Source organism: Schistocerca gregaria, chromosome 3 (genome assembly GCF_023897955.1).
Source record: "Schistocerca gregaria isolate iqSchGreg1 chromosome 3, iqSchGreg1.2, whole genome shotgun sequence".
Classification (NCBI taxonomy): domain Eukaryota; kingdom Metazoa; phylum Arthropoda; class Insecta; order Orthoptera; family Acrididae; genus Schistocerca; species Schistocerca gregaria.
Genome location: NC_064922.1, coordinates 368,534,152 through 368,549,352, shown reverse-complemented (window position 1 = coordinate 368,549,352; position 15,201 = coordinate 368,534,152). Strand labels below are relative to the sequence as shown.

The following is a 15,201-nucleotide window of genomic DNA, read 5'->3' as shown; positions in this document are numbered from 1 at the left end:
CACCAGGTCATTGTAGTGAGGCTCAAAACCATATCGACCAAAACCACTAAAAATAAATGCAAAATATATCTATTTAAAACAGCAGATTAAAATTTGCTTGATACCGCCCTAAGAGTGTGTGTCCATTCCTTCCAAGCTAATTATGTAAGTGTAGACCAGATATGGCTCAAATTCAAAGATGCAACAGTCAATACAGTCACTGTGCGATAGCAGTGGAAATGTTACTGATGCTGGTGCCACTAAAGCGGAGTTACTAAATACAATTTTCCGTAATTGCTTCAGGAAAGAAGATTAAGTAAATATTCAAGAATTCAAAACCAGAACTGCTGTTAGCATGAGTGAGTGACATAAAAGTAGACATCTTAGGTGTTGCGAAAAAATTCAAATCATTTAAGAAAGGAAAGTCTTCCAGTCCAGATGGTATACCAATCATGTTCCTTTTTTAGTATGCAGGCACAATAGCGCCTTTCTTAGCAATCGTATACAACCGCTCACTTGATGAAAGGTCTGTCCCTAAAGACTGGAAAGTAGCACAGGTCATACCAATATTCCAGAAAGGAAATAGGAGTAACCCATTGAATTACAGGCCCATATCACTGACCTCAGTTTGCAGTAGGATTTTGGAGCATGTACTGTATTCGGAACATTATGAATCTCATTGAAGAAAATGACTTATTGATACATAGCCATCACTGGTTCAGAAAATACTGTTCTTGTGCAACACAGCTAGCTCTTTGTTCCCATAAAGTAATGAGTGCTGTTGACAGTGGATCTCAGATCGATTCCATATTCCTAGATTTCCAGAAGGGTTTTGATACTCTTCCTCGGAAGCGACTATTACTCAGATTGCATGCGTATGGAGTATCGTCTCAGTTGTGTGACTGGATCCGTGATTTCCTCTCGGAGAGGTCACAGTTCGTAGTGATGGATGGTAAATCATAGAGTTGAACAGAAGTAATATCTCGCGTTCCGCAAGATAGTTTCATAGGCCCTCTGCTGTTCCTGATCTACATAAATGATGTAGGTGATAATCTGAGCAGCCCCCTTAGATCATTGCAGATGATGCTGTGATTTACTGTCTAGTAAAATCATCAGACAATCAATTCCAATTACAAAATGATCCAGAGAGAATTTCTGTATGGTAAAAAAGTGGCAATTTGACCCTAAACAAAGAAAAGTGAGGTCATGCAGATGGGTACTAAAAGAAATATGATAAATTTTGGGTATACGATAAATTGCACAAATCTAAGGGCTGTCAATTTGACTAAATGCTTAGGAATTATAATTACAAGAAACTTAAATAGGAAAGACCACATAGATAATATTGTGGGGAAGGCGAAACAAAGAGTGCGCTTCGTTGACACAACACTTGAAGAGTGACAGACTCACTAAAGAGAGAGCCTACATTACACTCTGCTGGAATATTGCTGTGTGATGTGGGATAATTACTAGGTGGGATTAACGGAGGGCATCAGAAAAGTGCAAAGAAGGGCAGCCCGTTTTGTGTTATTGCGCAATAGGGATGAGTGTGTCACTGATGCCACACACGAGTTGGGGTGGCAGTCACTGAAACCAAGGGCGGTTTTCTTTGCAGGGAGATAAATTTACGAAATTTCAATCACCAACTCTCTCTTCCGAATGCGAAAACATGAAAATATTTTATTGACACCCACCTACGTAGGGAGAAATGATAATCATCATAAAATAAGAGAAATCGTAGCTCGAACAGCAAGATTTTAGGTGTTCCTTTTTCCCATGTGCCATTTGAGAGTGGAATGGTAGAGAAGTAGTATGAAGGTGATTCAATGAACCCTCTGCCAGGCACTTATTTGTGAATTGAAGAGTAATCCTGTAGATGTAGATTAGATAATAAGATGAGCAAACGTTCGAGTTTGTGACTGAACTGTAATTGTGATCTTCTATTTACGTTTTACTTTGTGATGTTATGTATGACTAGGGACCGGAATTTTTAGCATCTATTTTTGATGAAATAGGCATCTGTTCTACATCTGCATCTACATGATTACTCTGCAATTCACATTAAAGTGCTTGGCAGAGGGTTCATGGAACCACAATCATACTATCTCCCTACCATTTTCCACTCGCGAACAGCACACGGGAAGAATGAACACACAAACCTTTCTGTTTGACCTCTGATTTCTCTTATTTTATTTTGATGATCATTCCTACCTATGTAGGTTGGGCTGAACAAAATATTTTGGCATTCAGAAGAGAAAGTTGGTGACTGAAATTTCGTAAATAGATCTGGCCGCGACGAAAAACGTCTTTGCTATAATGACTTCCATCCCAACTCGCATATTATATTTGCCACACTCTCTCCCCTATTATGTGATAATATAAAACAAGCTGCCTTTTTTTTTTTTAATTGTCCTCCGTTGATTCATAATGTTTGAATACAGTATATGCTCGAAAACCCTATTGCAAATGGACGTCAATGATATAGGTCTGTAGTTCGATGGATTACTCCTACTACCCTTCTTAAACACTGGTGCGACCTGTGCAATTTTCCAATCTGTAGGTACAGATCTATCGGTGAGCGAGCGGTTGTATGTAATTGATAAGTAGGGAGCTATTGTATCAGCGTAATCTGAAAGTAACCTAATAGGTATACAATCTGGACCTGAAGACTGGCCCGTATCAAGCGATTTGAGTTGCTTCGCAACCACTAAGGTATCTACTTCCAAGAAACTTATGCTAGCAGCTGTTCGTGTTTCAAATTCTGGAATATTCCATTCATCTTCCCTGGTGAAGGAATTTCTGAAAACTATGTTCAATAACTCTGCTTTAGCGGCACAGTCATCGGTAACAGTACCATTGGCACCGCGCAGCGAAGGTATTGACTGCGTCTTGCCGCTTGTGTACTTTACATAGGACCAGAATTTCTTCGGATTTTCTACCAAATTTCGAGACAATGTTTCGTTGTGGAACCTATTAAAGGCATCTTACATTGAGGTCCGTGCCAAATTTCGCGCGTCTGTAAATTTTAGCCAATCTTTGGGATTTCATGTTCTAAACTTCGCATGCTTTTTCCGTTGACTCATTAGCATCTGTTTTTTGGCAACAGTTAGATGGATGAAATAATCTGATCTCTTGCTGTTAATCCTATTCTTGTCAACTGTCTCATTTAATGCTGCTGTACAGTCAATGTGAAGAATGAAAGAAAACTGGAATGTTACAATAGAATTTTTAAAATACGTATTTTATTGCTCAAAGAGTAGAAATTTCAGCAGTAATTCAACTACAGGTGCACCAAATTCTGCTGCTCAAAAGAAAGGGTACAAATTTGTGCACTACTTTCAAGATTACATCTCCTACTGGTTACACCAGTATTGCAGTGAGACAGAATTCTCTTACTGTTAACATTGTTTGTGGATGTCCTCAATAAATCCAAACAATATTTGGCAAACATTTAATATTCATTTTCTGTCCTCACGGTCACGAAAACATTGATCACATCAACTCTCTTTTGTTCCTCCAGTTCCTTCTCAACAAGTTCACTCATACCAACTAGACACTCTGTGTGTTGCTACTGTTGGCGAACTCTGAAGTCTCTTTATTTGAGGGACTTCAGCAAATTTTGGCAGCATTAGCTGCTTTAAAAAAGGTGTCTCTACAAGCAGCTTGCTGCAAAGCAGTGGAAGTTTGCAGCAATTTTTTTGTCAAATCTGAATATTATCCTTCTTCACATATGTTAACTTTAACATATTTCTCACACTTTAGCTTCCCACATGGCATACCTTTGTTGGAGAATTCAGAAATCCACAATCGTAAGGCGGCATTTCCCAACTTCTGCAATGGAATATCGGCTTCCAAAAAAGCCTCAGTGGTTTCTTCCTCAAAAAGTCTTCATCTTGTGTTCTTTGTTTGGCTCCACATAAGCAATCGACAATTGCCTCTTTTGAGAAACAGCAGCAGCATTTTCTTGGCGGTGGGCAGAATGCTTCTCTGATTTAATAAGTTTTTGACATTGTCTTTCTTCTCCCAACCAATGTGGCAGTTGCAAAATTTGCAGAACACTGTTGGGAATCAGTGGCATATATACCATGGTTTGCATATTGCTATGCCCTGTCATGTGCTTCCACAGACATGCGACCCATAATTCATGTGCAAACAATGAGACAGTAAAAACGAAACGATCTGAACTTCACCGTGTGCTCTCAAGAAAGACTGGTGCGAGCAGAATCGATTATCAAATTGCATTGGCTAGTATTTGTTGGTCTCTTTTTCACTACCAATAATAGTTAGCAGCTAACATTGTGTTTGGGGTAACTATATCTATAAAACCAGAAGTAACATATGGAGTTAATGACAGCCGAAATGTTTAGTGTAATTGGGATCAAAATCATTGTATCTGTTAACGTGAGAAACAATAAGCATTATGTCTTAGATCAAATAAAATTGGTAGTGACAGCATAGCGAAACCAAATCAATGTATATCAACTTACATTGATTCGTTTATGTCCATCAACTACCTCGTTGACTGTCTGGTTCACTCACTTGTTCTATGACATTAGCAGGGTTGCCACAAGTTCTGAAAATGAGGGAACGTCAGGGGATTTCAAACACATCAAGGAAGGAAAAAAGGATACTAGGAGAAAACTGCAGTCTATTTTTTCAGTTGCTCAGGCTCGGCACTATAGAAGACTGGATTGAAAGGGGAGAGGTGATACCAGCTTGGCCGAGATGATTGCGGGAGGGGAATGGTGAACAAGCAGCAATTTTTGTCATGTTGCCAGCTGTGGGAATCTATACCATGTACGTTGTATTGTTATGAACATCTGCTATTTTTAAATTGCAGTTTGGCTGAATCCATTTGTATGGGAAATTGAATTGACTTTAAAATTGTACAAATACTCAACAACAGTATTCATTTATGCAGGAGATGGCAAATTCTAGATAGGGGCCAGTGGTGTAATTCTGTGCTTCATGCTGCAATGTTGTCAACATACGAGGATAACAAAAGGGTCGTATCACCTGCTGGTTATAAGCAGCCAATGACAGGGCAGTGGGCAGGCAATATGTTTGGGAGCAAGAGACATTGTAACATTCTCAAGCCAGTATAGGAGCAAAATCTGATATGTATTGGGGGGGGGGAGTGAGTGAGTTAGTGTTCTCGTTTTTGACCTTGACCACCTCAGAAATAGCAACGTACTTGAAAGGAACAGCCAAATATTTGTGCAATGAGAATATAAATTTCACAGCCGGATGATGATGATGATGATGATGATGATGATGATGATGATGATGATGATGATGATGATGATGATGATGATGATGATGATGATGATGATGATGATGATGATGATGATATTACAAATAGTGATACTACAGGCGACAGGGTTTAGTACCATATTTACTCAAATCTAAGCCGCACTTTTTTCCTGTTTTTTGTAATCCAAAAAACCACCTGTGGCTTAGAATTGAATGCAAAGTAAGCGGAAGTTCAGAAAAATGTTGGTAGGTGCCACTACAACTAACTTTTGTCATCAAATAAATGTAGGGCTACACAGGCACAAAGATAAATACTGGCACCAAAATCTCTGCGTCAGTAAATAAATTAAAAGAAAAGGTAGAAGACTATAAACATTATGCCATGTATTCTTTTGTGTCTGCTGCTATCTCATTTAAATCCTGTCTGCCTAATAAACTACGAAACTTTTTGAGTGAGACAACAGCAAACGTGGAAGAATATACATATCATGGCATGTTTATGTTCGTATTATTCTTATGCTGAATGGCGATACAGTCAGAAATGAAGCACGGTAACTGACTAGATTTTTAAATCTAAGATGAATCTAATTTCTGTGCAAAATGTAATGTACTAAAGAGGTGTTTGCAAAGATTTTCAAACAGAGATAATTTTTCGCTAAACTCTTGTTCAGAACATCTTCTACCGTATGCAGTCTATTATTTGATTCTTGTTGATCATTATCAAAGAAAGCTGCAGTGTAAGTAACAACAAATAGCAGTCTCATGCCATTGTTTCACTTATGAGACAATTCCTCTCTTTTTTTAATTGTAAGCCACATTTGCGCGCCCAAAACCAAGCCATGCTGCGAGCGGCGACAGGTCGCAAACACTCATTATCAGAATGCGACAAACAATGGATGACACAGTACAGTAATAAATTTTCAGCTTAGAGCGACGTAAAGACCTATAACAAAGATAACGGCACTTATGACATCAAAGCAAAATAAGCAATAGATTCAAACCCCCTCCGTCCAGGGTCTCATTTTTCGGGTGCGGCTTTGATTTGAGTAAATATGGTACGCAAAAAGGTAGAGACGAGTTCAGTCCAAAACCTCTTTTTGTTCTTGTTTATTTTATTTCTCATAGTGTTGTCAAAATGTAGGTTCATTTGAACACCAAAGCACTTTGTTAGGAATGGTTCTATTTGAGAATAGTTACATGACCATGGCTGTTAATTTTTTTGTGTAGTTGTAAGACGTATTTTCTGGCATTTACCAAGTACATGTGTCTTCTTTAATCATTGCTTCATTGTGGATAATGGAGGTGAAAACAGCAAATAGCTATTTTGCTGAAATGTTACGACACCATTGTTACATCTTTAGTAGGACCGAAGAGGCTTGAACCTACAATGCCCTGTCATTAGACAAAAATATTGAGCAGTGTGGTATATTATTTCATATGTCTCACCCATATCAGGATCCAAATAATAGAGTGACAGTTAAATATGGAAGGGGCACTTTTCTCAGCTGTGCACTACCGGCATGCACAATATGGCTGTGTCAGCAACAGGTGTGCAATTCAGTACAAAATCCAGTCACAGATTTTCACTTAACATGCAGTACAGGAGTGGATTTATCATTGTAAGAAGAAGAAGAAGAAGAAAGGGGGAGAGCAATCCTACAAAAATAGATAAGTTACATTAAAGACCAAAGTGGTCAGTAACTGAATGTTACACTTCCCAGTAGCAGAATGATTAATTATCAACAAATGGCAAAATAAAGATCCAAAGTTCTGAAAGTTTCTCCTTATAACAAAAGACCTGGCAAAACATTCTTCTTGACATGGTTTGTGTCTTGTGTGGCAAAAGGTCTATTAAACAGACCACAAGATTTCACAGTATGTGTATTAGTATATGTAACAATAACAATCACTAATTCATCATCATCAAAGTAAAGAAAGAATGGTTCTGTTGGAGTTTCCACTACTTCTGCTATCTGCAAATCACCTCTTCAGTTTTTTCTTCAGTTTTATCTGCTCCTTAATTGGATAACCATCACCGGTAATACATATACACTCCTGGAAATGGAAAAAAGAACACATTGACACCGGTGTGTCAGACCCACCATACTTGCTCCGGACACTGCGAGAGGGCTGTACAAGCAATGATCACACGCACGGCACAGCGGACACATCAGGTACCACGGTGTTGGCCGTCGAATGGCGCTAGCTGCGCAGCATTTGTGCACCGCCGCCGTCAGTGTCAGCCAGTTTGCTGTGGCATACGGAGCTCCATCGAAGTCTTTAACACTGGTAGCATGCCGCGACAGCATGGACGTGAACCGTATGTGCAGTTGACGGACTTCGAGCGAGGGCGTATAGTGGGCATGTGGGAGGCCGGGTGGACTTACCGCCGAATTGCTCAACACGTGGGGCGCGAGGTCTCCACAGTACATCGATGTTGTCGCCAGTGGTCGGCGGAAGGTGCACGTGCCCGTCGACCTGGGACCGGACCGCAGCGACGCACGGATGCACGCCAAGACCGTAGGATCCTACGCAGTGCCGTAGGGGACCGCACCGCCACTTCCCAGCAAATTAGGGACACTGTTGCTCCTGGGGTATCGGCGAGGACCATTCACAACTGTCTCCATGAAGCTGGGCTAAGGTCCCGCACACCGTTAGGCCGTCTTCCGCTCACGCCCCAACATCGTGCAGCCCGCCTCCAGTGGTGTCGCGACAGGCGTGAATGGAGGGATGAATGGAGACGTGTTGTCTTCAGCGATGAGAGTCGCTTCTGCCTTGGTGCCAATTATGGTCGTATGTGTGTTTGGCGCCGTGCAGGTGAGTGCCACAATCAGGACTGCATACGGCCGAGGCACACAGGGCCAACACCCGGCATCATGGTGTGGGGAGCGATCTCCTACACTGGCCGTACACCTCTGGTGATCGTCGAGGGGACACTGAATAGTGCACGGTACATCCAAACCGTCATCGAACCCATCGTTCTACCATTCCTAGACCGTCAAGGGAACTTGCTGTTCCAACAGGACAATGCACGTCCGCATGTATCCCGTGCCACCCAACGTGCTCTAGAAGGTGTAAGTCAACTACCCTGGCCAGCAAGATCTCCAGATCTGTCCCCCATTGAGCATGTTTGGGACTGGATGAAGCGTCGTCTCACGCGGTCTGCACGTCCAGCACGAACGCAGGTCCAACTGAGGTGCCAGGTGGAAATGGCATGGCAAGCCGTTCCACAGGACTACATCCAGCATCTCTACGATCGTCTCCATGGGAGAATAGCAGCCTGCATTGCTGTGAAAGGTGGATATACACTGTACTAGTGCCGACATTGTGCATGCTCTGTTGCCTGTGTCTATGTGCCTGTGGTTCTGTCTGTGTGATCATGTGATGTATCTGACCCCAGGAATGTGTCAATAAAGTTTCCCCTTCCTGGGACAATGAATTCACGGTGTTCTTATTTCAATTTCCAGGAGTGTATATACCCCAAGATTTGTCACTTACAGGCGTCAGTGTTATTATCTCCATCTTCTGAAGTTTTATCTGACAGAGACTGTTCATCATTATCTCATAGCAGTTCTGTCACAATGAGCTTGGCAGTTAAAAACTTGAACATTGTCTCGTGGCACATGAGATAGAACACTTGACTATATGTACAAGGAAGGCACACTAAAACACAATTGGGTAGGACAGTGATAGTGGCAAATTTACTTATGTGTTCTAAATGGCTAGTCTACATCATTCCTAGTTGAGGGTTGCCTGTCTAAAGGCTCCCAAGGGTAAAATCTATTCATTAAGGGCTGTAATTGTATGTTAAAGGTTTAACATTGTAAGAGAAGTATTACAGTTAGAAGTGTGTGTGTGTGTGTGTGTGTGTGTGTGTGTGTGTGTGTGTGTGTGTGTGTGTGTGTTCAGGCAGTGTAACTCCCAGTGCAAGAATTACCTAGTCTGTGGTTCATACAGTATTTGAAAAGGAGAGCGTTAAGTGACTTCAACAAACGTTACACAGAATTTCAAACATACATAAGTCTTCTCCCATATACCCCCACGAAAAGGTGAAAAAAATGTTTATCACTAAATACATTTTTGCTGTTCATGCTGTGAAACTTCTGCTTCAGTCACGACATTGTAATTTATTATGTCTTCACTACTAACTCTGCTCACATGTTTTGCAGGTGCTCTCCACGTACACCACTGAATGTACCTGCAAAATTATATCATTGTATGACACTCTGTTAAAGATTCAGTGATCACCTACGTAAAAATGAGAATATTAGTATTACATATTCAATGCACTTCTCCATTTTGTGTCTTCGTTACATCAGCTCTCTTCGCAGGTCTAAATTAGAGAAACATTTCACATCCCAGTAGGTGATCCCATTTTGACAAAAAAAATACGCTACTCATTATTCTCACGCCAATTTCTTTATGTTCGTTGCTTTGTACTGCAAAAGAATCTCCTGTCTACAAGAACATTTTGTGTCGTCTTATAAAGCACAACTGGATTATAGTCCATGTAAAATTACTTTTCAGTTGACGTCTGTTATTCGCTGCTCCAGAGTTGCCACATTGACCTGTGGTTGCCATTCAGTGAGATGATACACAAACACATCAGGTCACTTCACAAGTGCTGTTACGTTTAATGTGGAGCAGTGTTGGCAGTAGCCACCATGAGGTATGATAGGAATGCGGCTGTGACCGAACAGCATAGCCCTAAATTCAAACTCCTGTCTTAACTTAGTCATAACCTCGATATGATAAGCAAAGTGTCATAGAAAACATTCAACAACCACCTGTGGCAGAATTATTAATCGTACTCACTTTAACAGTGTTTAAAGCTAACCTGTAGGAGCAAACACAAGAAACAAAAATTTCAGTTTCTGAGCTATAAGCACTGATCCGCATTCTCATTGGTTTGTGGTAATTGTCCTCACACTGGCTACACGAGCTGATGTGTTACCAACTGATGAGCAGTCCGGGTTTGCCGTCGGCTACGAATCTATATGCAACAAAGGCATGAAGTGTAGAGATAAAGCATAATGTTTCAATGTAAAGAAACTTTTTTTACATAACTACGGTGATTGCTAGCTGCAGGCAGCTGCATTGTCCAAAACAGGGTAAATACTAGTCATTTCAGAGTCACTGGAACTTCCCAAAGTGGGTAAGTAATAAGCAGTTCCATAACGCTATTGAAAAGATATTCATTATTCCATACTTCATGAACTACTCATTTCGTATGTGTCCCACAGACCTCCAATCCATTTAAATGACATTTTCCAGGCCTTCAATAGTTAGTTTCTAAACTTCGTGAAACTTTCTATTTTCCTGAGCAACATATCCTTTCACTTCAGCTAAAATAACTTAGATTTTGTCATTACCTCTGAAAAATACTTTGTGCCCCTCCATTTCATCTGTAGCTTATGTTCCCTTCTCAATAGACCTAAGTAGGTTTAAATTTTATATTTTTAATTGCTAGCTTGACAACCTTATGTTCTGGAAGATCATTAGTGTTAGTCATGCAAGAGAATACTGCTGTTGTTTTGTACTCTCACAATTAATGTACAACATGTGACAGGCAGCAATTGTGGTGTTGGTGTAATCTGTATTGATAAAGGTTTCCAATAGTCTATTCACAAAGATGTTCTGCCCCTTTCATTGTGTACACTTCAATCCTACACACATATTCACTTCAACCATCACAAAAAAACTACAAACAGCTTTATCATACTTACCTGGCTTGATTATTTTTTTTTTATGTGCGTGTGAATATGAATTTCAAAAATGAATTTGTCCTCTAAAACAGCACATGCATTCATTAACTGTTCAATATCCATCCATAGAGGAGAAATGTAGAATGGAATTGATAGATGTTCTGAGTGCCAAATTTTAAATTAGTCAAGAGAGTCCAAAGCGATATGTATTCTTCTGTCCTTAAGGTACTATATAAAACTGTGAAGGTACCACTGAATTAGGCTGCTGGTCTTACCACTGCAAAAGAAATGGACATGCTGAAAAGTAAAGCCTCTGAATTTTTTATTCCGTTTTCAGTACTTATTGATTTAGATATTACTTGCCATGTGTATTACTTGGTAAACTTCCTTCTTCCCTTATCCAATTTGCAACCCCTCTGCCACTACAGGGCTCGGAATTACATTGTGTAATGTAGTGATGTGTACATGATAGGAAGTGTGCTGAAATAGTTAGGAATTCAAAGAGTTCATCTGCACATTTAGTACCTTCTCATTCAGCATGACAATGGATAGACCACATGAGTGCTGCCACTTCTACAACAATCACACCTTGGGTTCAGTATCATTGATCATGCTCCACATATCCCCAACTTGGCCCCAGCTGATTTCCATGTGTTTCCAAAACTTAAAGAACATACTGGAGGCTTCACTTCGTGTTGAAGCAGTGCGAGCAGAGGTGAGGTTGTGGTTCTATTGACAAAGTTAAATATCCTACAGTGACGGCATCCGCAAACTGGGTGACAAACAAATAGCTGTAAGTAGTTCACATTTAATTCGCTTCAGACACCACAATTGACAAAAAAATTCCTGTAAATTCCAGAGACAGAAATGTTTCTGAATGGTCACATGTGGTTATTTTTCTCCACCGTCAGTAATTTGATCCACACAGTTTCATATTTACACTGTTTCCGTACATTTTCATCACAGCAGATACAGATGTTTAACTATGGACAGAGTACTTTATTTGAAATTGTTAGATTCACATCAAGGATTTTGTATTGCTTAGCAGTTGCTGTCAACATAGAACATTTGTTTATGGTTCGAATGCTTCACATCTGGTACAGTGTGCAATACAAAAATTGTATACAGAGTATAAAGAACTACAACTTGCAGATATCATGTGTGAAGCACACACTAGTGTTGTTTGAACACACACACACACACACACACACACACACACACACACACACACACACACTTGAATAATTTTCTACAAACTGTTGAATAATGCAGACAGAACCTCGACCCCCTCTATTTGCCCTCCTTTTTTTCCCCTCTCCTTCCCACCAACTCTTCACTCCCCCCCCCCCCCCCCCCCCTTTCCCAACTCTTCTTTGAAAGCAAGTAACCAGGTAAAAAGAAAAACACATTGCCTATCTATAGTATCACATCTAACTTTCTGTAGCTGTATGCTTGGAAGCCATTTCAGAGAAGACATGTAAATTTAGGTTACAGTACTATAGTGCTAAAAAAATTTAGCTACAGACACCATACATTACAGGTTGTTTAGTATGTTATGTTCTTTCATTCCAAAAACTCGCTATCACTTCACAAATCTGGAGCTGTTCTTCCATCACCTATAAACCAACCTTGAACAACAGCTGCAAAGCATTCAGAGAGGTGCTGCTTTGCTGCACCATATGTTGTTTTTGTTGTCCTCTCCCTTATTCGTGTTCACATGCTGATGTCATCAGAAAATAACAGCTGATAAAATGTTTCCTTCATGGAGTGATCCTGGCAGTTGGTATCATTTCTGATAGGTATCTGAATTTATACTAGAGAGATTGAGTTCTAATTCACATGGCTGTACCAGTCATTCATAAAAAAAAATGGTGCCATAAAATTCAGAGCGCGTGCGTACGTGCGTGCATACGCCACCTTAACTTGGTGTGGAGAGTAACTAAATTAAATGGAGTTTTATTTTAACAGTAATAAAATCAATGTGCTGGACAAATTTTTGTTGTGGTACTTAAGTTGATGAAATACACATAACTAGAAGTGCAAAGCATTTGATATAGTTCGGTTCAACCAGAGTTGGAGTTAGTGGTGTATTAGTCTAATAATGTGAAGTTCCTGGTTAGATCATCATTAGAAGCCACTTTTTAACCTTCTTGTAAATTCTCTATTTATCGTCAAGAGATGTTAGTTAACATACATTGTATGCCATATTTACCAGGGTGTGAGACAACCCTGATCATAAGATGACCCTTTCTTTCAAGTTGCTTCTGGAGAAATATTTGCTTCTATCATATCATTGAGTAACTAAAAGTTCAAACTGTCTTATTGACATGAAGTATCTGCCTAAAAAGTTGATGTTATGCCTATTTTAAATTTATGCCATTCATTGATTGTCAAAATGTCGATATTACAAGAAGAAATAAAACGAGAAAAAGAAATGGTTTACATTAATTTTCGGATTGTTTTCTATTCCTCCTCCTCCTCCTAATAGCACAGCGGTGAAAATTTTATCTTTTTTGTCACAAATATTGGGCTGTTTCTTTGAAATATGTTGCGATTTCTGAGGTTCTGGTTAGTGAGACCTGAGAACACAGCTATTCATATCCAAATACGTATCATATTTTGCTTATATACTGAATTGAGAATGATTTGATGTCTCTTACTTCCAAACACATTGCCTGCCTTTCATTGGTTGTGTAGATCCAGGACCTGACTCACCCCTTTCATATCAGTCACACATCATGGAGACGATTGACAACATTGCTGCACAACACACTTGAGTACCCCACTGGTTCCTAGCTAGGCTTTTACTGTCTTTTGCAGAAATGAATACTGTTGTATACGTCCAGTTTAAACGTTCAGTCCCAGTTACAAATGGATTCAGGCAAACTGCAGCCAAAGTACGTGGTGTAGATTCCTATGGTTGGCACAATCGCGCACGTAATTTGCTGCCCGCTTGCTACTCCCCTCCCCGCATTTATCTAATTCTCGGTCAAGCTGGTGTCACTGTTCTCCCTCCAACCCTTCCACAGTGCTGTGCTTGAGCAACTGTGAAACACTGACTGCAATATCTTCTAGGACACAAGCATTATGTAACTAAGATGACTAATACATAAATAAACTTTTGCTGCTATAATTTATTCTAGGTGGTTGTTTTAAAAGGGGTGGGGGGACCAAACTGCTTGGTCATCGGTCCCTTTATTCTGGTGACAACAGTTACAATCAATTTAATGATTTATTTTGTGTGTTGGACATTTCATTCAGGACTAATTTTCCTCCTTCTTTATCTGAATGTACCATCATATTCTAAAGCTGATTGAAAGCTGGTACCGTTTTTAGCCCTTATTCTAATACATGAACAGTCACAAAAATTCTCATTTTCAACCCTTCTAATAAATCATTACAGTCTGTAACGATGAAATAAAATATTCGTTTTGGTTCAAAAGCTAGCAATCTTTTTAAAGGACATTTCGTGCTGAGAATTCTTCCAGGGAACTCTTCCTCCATCCCTGACGTTTTGTCCAAAGTGACATTGGACGTCTTCAAAGGTGCTCCCGCTTGTGCTGAGGCTTGCCGGCAAGGCTCAGCACAACCGGGAGCACCTTTGAAGATATCCAATGTCGCTTTGGACGAAACGTCAGGGATGGAGGAAGAGTTCTATGGACCAAAGCCATATAACCCGGAAGAATTCTCAGCAGGAAATGTCCTGAGGGAAGTTAGTGCCATTTCCTCTTGTGTTTCACAAAAGTGTCATATTTTAAGCAGAGCAATAGATTGTTGTAGTGGCTAGTTCATAATTTCACACACATCCTTTGCACTAGCAGTCGAATGTCACTTGATTGTTCAAGATATGTTGATACTATACAGAGAACTTTGGCGAATTGGGAAATCTTGAGCCTGTTCAAACATACATATCATTGGTCCAGCACCAGCCCTGTCATTCCATATTCTTCAGACTAAATCTGCATATGATCTCGACTGGTAAAGCTTCATCTGTAAACATAAAGTGACCATTATATCCTTTACTAAACAGCATAAATATGTTAACCTCAGCAGCAATAGTTCAAACAGCAAATATGAGATGACCCTGTATTTTTCGAATGATGAATATGAGAGGATACCTAATCTTACCAGGTAAATACAGTAATCTCTTTAAAAAAATAGTTTTATTTTAAATTACTAATGGTAAAAAATAGGGTATTCACAGTAAATTAAAATTTTCTATAAAATATTGAAACATCAAATAGAAAATTTTGTATTTCTGGGG

The 15,201-nt window shown here is 39.8% G+C and overlaps 1 protein-coding gene across 10 annotated transcripts in view; it reads left to right on the top strand.

Annotated features, from left to right (window-relative positions):
* LOC126354917 (C-terminal-binding protein) overlaps positions 1–15,201 on the top strand; it is a 189,628-nt gene that overhangs the window by 118,780 nt on the left and 55,647 nt on the right. The window lies entirely within an intron of this gene.